At 44.5% G+C, this 4,623-nt stretch overlaps 1 long non-coding RNA gene across 1 annotated transcript in view; it reads left to right on the top strand.

Annotated features, from left to right (window-relative positions):
• The window catches only part of LOC118494577, a 5,652-nt gene extending 5,249 nt beyond the window's left edge, over positions 1 to 403 (top strand). Inside the window, exon 2 of the long non-coding RNA XR_004896683.1 lies at positions 253 to 403. This is a non-coding gene — a long non-coding RNA (uncharacterized LOC118494577). The remainder of the gene's footprint in view (positions 1 to 252) is intronic.
• Positions 404 to 4,623: the final 4,220 nt, after the last annotated feature.

Genomic DNA, 4,623 nt, shown 5'->3' on the forward strand with positions numbered 1-4,623 from the left:
TATTGAACATTTGAAAACAAACTAAAAGAAAATTAATCTTAACATCTACTAAAATAGAACATCTAATAATAGAAAAAAATTAATCTTAACCAATCATTAAAACACAATAAAACAACTATTTACGTGCTGCAAGTCTTTTGTGCCACGCGATTAGTGGAGGAGGATCAGCCATATCCTGATGATCCAGAGAGGTTTGGCTGGTGGAAACAGCTGCTGTGTAGAGATGGTCTGACTGGTCGCTGTTACTGGGAGGTTGAGAGGAGAGGATGGGTTGATATATCAGTGAGTTACAGAGGAATCAGGAGGAGAGGAGTCAGTGTTGACTGTTTGTTTGGATATAATGATCAGTCCTGGAGTCTGATCTGCTATGATGGTGGTTACTCTGTCCGTCACAATAACAGACTAACATCCTTCTCCTCCTCCTCTGTCTCTGGTAGAGTAGCAGTGTATGTGGACTGTCCTGCTGGCTCTCTGTCCTTCTACACAGTCTCCTCTGACTCACTGATCCTCCTCCACACCTTCAACACCACATTCACTCAGACTCTCTATCCTGGGTTCTGGTTCTGGTTCTGGTCTCCTGGTTCCTCAGTGTCTCTGAGTCCTCTGGAGGACGGAGAGTCTCCTCCTGTTTCTCACTGCTGATCAGTTGAGTCTGTACAGGATCACACTAACAGAAATATTTCAGGTTATTGTTATGAACTAATGAATGAACTTTGTATGAAATAATTCAGAATGATTGAACAGATTCCTGGTGAACATTGTAAACTTCTTTAAAGATGGAAGCTGTGATCATCTAATTGTAGAAATGCCGTTGACTTGTGTCATGTTTAGTTTTGACTTGTGTCTCTTTTCACAATAAAAGCATCAAGTTCCTGTGATGTGTTTGTGGTCTTTCTGTTTAACTTTAATCGAGGACTCTCTACTCGTTTGCTGTTCAGTATCTTTTTCTGATTATTTTAGTGTTACGTTTAATAACATCCAAACCATAGACTGTATATGTGAATATAATAGTAATATTTACAGTCTATGATCAAAACACCTTCTTAATGAGATGTTTAAAGGTTGATCAGCAGAACTACAGGGAGGGGGCAGTTGCATTATGGGAAATGTAGTTTGTTGAAACTTGAATATCTGGATTAATTAAACACAATCTACTTATATTTAAATATGTAAAATTACAAATATAAGTATATACATTTTTAGTTGTCTTTGGTCTGAAAGTATTTTGTAGTTTTTTATTATTTATATACTACATATATAAAGTAAATCTATTTTGTTGACATAATGCTATAAACAAGAATTCTGTTCAAAAACATTAGCACATATGAATAAAACATAATTTATAAAAAGCTAATAACGAATATGAATTGATAAAATAAAGAATAAAGTACATTTAAATAAATAAAATAAACAGGTTTACATTAACTGTGTACACAAATAACGTGTCAATGATGTAATCACGTAAAGGCAGAGTCCGTTACGCCAGCTGACGTTGATAATGGTATCCTTCTGCGTGTTTGTGATACGTACCGGGGACAGCAGCAGATACACAGGGTTTAGAGAGTAGTATGTAAGGGGGACAGCAGCAGATACACAGGGTTTGGAGAGTAGTATGTAAGGGGGACAGCAGATACACAGGGTTTAGAGAGTAGTATGTAAGGGGGACAGCAGCTACACAGGGTTTAGAGAGTAGTATGTAAGGGGGACAGCAGCTACACAGGGTTTAGAGAGTAGTATGTAAGGAGGACAGCAGCTACACAGGGTTTAGAGAGTAGTATGTAAGGGGGACAGCAGCAGATACACAGGGTTTAGAGAGTAGTATGTAAGGGGGACAGCAGCTACACAGGGTTTAGAGAGTAGTATGTAAGGGGGGACAGCAGCTACACAGGGTTTAGAGAGTAGTATGTAAGGGGGACAGCAGCAGATACACAGGGTTTAGAGAGTAGTATGTAAGGGGGACAGCAGATACACAGGGTTTAGAGAGTAGTATGTAAGGGGGACAGCAGCTACACAGGGTTTAGAGAGTAGTATGTAAGGGGGACAGCAGCAGATACACAGGGTTTAGAGAGTAGTATGTAAGGGGGGACAGCAGATACACAGGGTTTAGAGAGTAGTATGTAAGGGGGGACAGCAGCAGATACACAGGGTTTAGAGAGTAGTATGTAAGGGGGACAGCAGCTACACAGGGTTTAGAGAGTAGTATGTAAGGGGGACAGCAGCAGATACACAGGGTTTAGAGAGTAGTATGTAAGGGGGACAGCAGCTACACAGGGTTTAGAGAGTAGTATGTAAGGGGGACAGCAGCAGCTACACAGGGTTTAGAGAGTAGTATGTAAGGAGGACAGCAGCTACACAGGGTTTAGAGAGTAGTATGTAAGGGGGACAGCAGCTACACAGGGTTTAGAGAGTAGTATGTAAGGAGGACAGCAGCAGCTACACAGGGTTTAGAGAGTAGTATGTAAGGGGGACAGCAGCAGATACACAGGGTTTAGAGAGTAGTATGTAAGGAGGACAGCAGCAGCTACACAGGGTTTAGAGAGTAGTATGTAAGGGGGACAGCGGCTACACAGGGTTTAGAGAGTAGTATGTAAGGAGGACAGCAGCAGATACACAGGGTTTAGAGAGTAGTATGTAAGGGGGACAGCGGCTACACAGGGTTTAGAGAGTAGTATGTAAGGGGGACAGCGGCTACACAGGGTTTAGAGAGTAGTATGTAAGGGGGACAGCAGCTACACAGGGTTTAGAGAGTAGTATGTAAGGGGGACAGCAGCAGCTACACAGGGTTTAGAGAGTAGTATGTAAGGGGGACAGCGGCTACACAGGGTTTAGAGAGTAGTATGTAAGGAGGACAGCAGCAGATACACAGGGTTTAGAGAGTAGTATGTAAGGGGGACAGCGGCTACACAGGGTTTAGAGAGTAGTATGTAAGGAGGACAGCAGCAGATACACAGGGTTTAGAGAGTAGTATGTAAGGGGGACAGCAGCAGCTACACAGGGTTTAGAGAGTAGTATGTAAGGGGGACAGCGGCTACACAGGGTTTAGAGAGTAGTATGTAAGGGGGACAGCAGCAGCTACACAGGGTTTAGAGAGTAGTATGTAAGGGGGACAGCAGCAGCTACACAGGGTTTAGAGAGTAGTATGTAAGGAGGACAGCAGCAGCTACACAGGGTTTAGAGAGTAGTATGTAAGGGGGACAGCGGCTACACAGGGTTTAGAGAGTAGTATGTAAGGGGGACAGCAGCAGCTACACAGGGTTTAGAGAGTAGTATGTAAGGGGGACAGCGGCTACACAGGGTTTAGAGAGTAGTATGTAAGGGGGACAGCAGCTACACAGGGTTTAGAGAGTAGTATGTAAGGGGGACAGCAGCAGCTACACAGGGTTTAGAGAGTAGTATGTAAGGGGGACAGCGGCTACACAGGGTTTAGAGAGTAGTATGTAAGGGGGACAGCAGATACACAGGGTTTAGAGAGTAGTATGTAAGGAGGACAGCAGCAGATACACAGGGTTTAGAGAGTAGTATGTAAGGGGGACAGCAGCAGATACACAGGGTTTAGAGAGTAGTATGTAAGGGGGACAGCAGCAGATACACAGGGTTTAGAGAGTAGTATGTAAGGGGGACAGCAGATACACAGGGTTTAGAGAGTAGTATGTAAGGGGGACAGCAGATACACAGGGTTTAGAGAGTAGTATGTAAGGAGGACAGCAGCAGATACACAGGGTTTAGAGAGTAGTATGTAAGGGGGACAGCAGCAGATACACAGGGTTTAGAGAGTAGTATGTAAGGGGGACAGCAGCTACACAGGGTTTAGAGAGTAGTATGTAAGGGGGACAGCAGCTACACAGGGTTTAGAGAGTAGTATGTAAGGGGGACAGCAGCAGCTACACAGGGTTTAGAGAGTAGTATGTAAGGGGGACAGCAGCTACACAGGGTTTAGAGAGTAGTATGTAAGGGGGACAGCAGCTACACAGGGTTTAGAGAGTAGTATGTAAGGGGGACAGCAGCAGCTACACAGGGTTTAGAGAGTAGTATGTAAGGGGGACAGCAGCGGCTACACAGGGTTTAGAGAGTAGTATGTAAGGGGGACAGCAGCTACACAGGGTTTAGAGAGTAGTATGTAAGGGGGACAGCGGCTACACAGGGTTTAGAGAGTAGTATGTAAGGGGGACAGCAGCTACACAGGGTTTAGAGAGTAGTATGTAAGGGGGACAGCAGCTACACAGGGTTTAGAGAGTAGTATGTAAGGGGGACAGCAGCTACACAGGGTTTAGAGAGTAGTATGTAAGGGGGGACAGCAGCAGCTACACAGGGTTTAGAGAGTAGTATGTAAGGGGGACAGCAGCGGCTACACAGGGTTTAGAGAGTAGTATGTAAGGGGGACAGCAGCTACACAGGGTTTAGAGAGTAGTATGTAAGGGGGACAGCGGCTACACAGGGTTTAGAGAGTAGTATGTAAGGGGGACAGCAGCTACACAGGGTTTAGAGAGTAGTATGTAAGGGGGACAGCAGCAGCTACACAGGGTTTAGAGAGTAGTATGTAAGGAGGACAGCAGCAGATACACAGGGTTTAGAGAGTAGTATGTAAGGGGGACAGCAGCAGATACACAGGGTTTAGAGAGTAGT

The sequence above is a fragment of the Sander lucioperca genome, unplaced genomic scaffold (assembly GCF_008315115.2).
Source record: "Sander lucioperca isolate FBNREF2018 unplaced genomic scaffold, SLUC_FBN_1.2 Unpl_51, whole genome shotgun sequence".
NCBI lineage: Eukaryota > Metazoa > Chordata > Actinopteri > Perciformes > Percidae > Sander > Sander lucioperca.